Source organism: Sciurus carolinensis, chromosome 3, assembly GCF_902686445.1.
Source record: "Sciurus carolinensis chromosome 3, mSciCar1.2, whole genome shotgun sequence".
Taxonomy (NCBI): Eukaryota; Metazoa; Chordata; class Mammalia; order Rodentia; family Sciuridae; genus Sciurus; species Sciurus carolinensis.
In genome coordinates, this window is record NC_062215.1 from 73,532,177 (window position 1) to 73,532,929 (window position 753).

At 35.9% G+C, this 753-nt stretch overlaps 1 non-coding gene across 1 annotated transcript; it reads right to left on the reverse strand.

The window, feature by feature from the left end:
• Positions 1-292: 292 nt before the first annotated feature.
• Positions 293-399, reverse strand: LOC124981440 (U6 spliceosomal RNA). The gene has a single exon (XR_007107966.1). It is a non-coding gene; the product is annotated as a U6 spliceosomal RNA (small nuclear RNA).
• Positions 400-753: the final 354 nt, after the last annotated feature.

Here is a 753-nt window from a genome sequence, read left to right on the forward strand (position 1 = left end):
TGCTTGTGTTCTTGATAATCGCCATTCTAATTGGGGTGAGATGAAATCTTAGGGTAGTTTTGATTTGCATTTCCCTTATTACTAGGGATGTTGAACATTTTTTCATATATCTGTTGATTACTTGTACATCTTCTTCTGTGAAGTGTCTGTTCACTTCCTTAGCCCATTTGTTGATTGGATTATTTGTATTCTTGGTGTAGAGTTTTTTGAGTTCTTTATAGATTCTGGAAATTAGCGCTCTATCTGAAGTATGGTTGGCAAAGATATTCTCCCACTTTGTAGGTTCTCTCTTAAAAATATGGAACGCTTCATGAATTTGCGTGTCATCCTTGCACAGGGGCCATGCTAATCTTCTCTGTATCGTTCCAATTTTAGTATATGTGCTGCCGAAGCGAGCACAGCACAACCATTCTTGAAAACAATATGGAGAGTCCTTTAAAACATAGGAATAGAACCACCATATAACTCAATCCTTGGTAAACAGGCAAAAGATCTAAAATCAGCACACTCTGGGGACATAGTCACATCAATCTGTGTAGAAGTGCAATTCACAATAGTCAAGTTATGGAACCACCCCAGAAGCCTATCAACAGAAAAAATGGATGAATAAAATGTGGTATAAATGTACAATGAAGTTTTACACAGCAATAAAGCAGAATGAGATTACATCATTTGCTGGAAAATAAATGGAACTGGAAAATATCATGCTATATGAAATACATTAGATCCAGAAAGTGAAGGATCAAATATTTT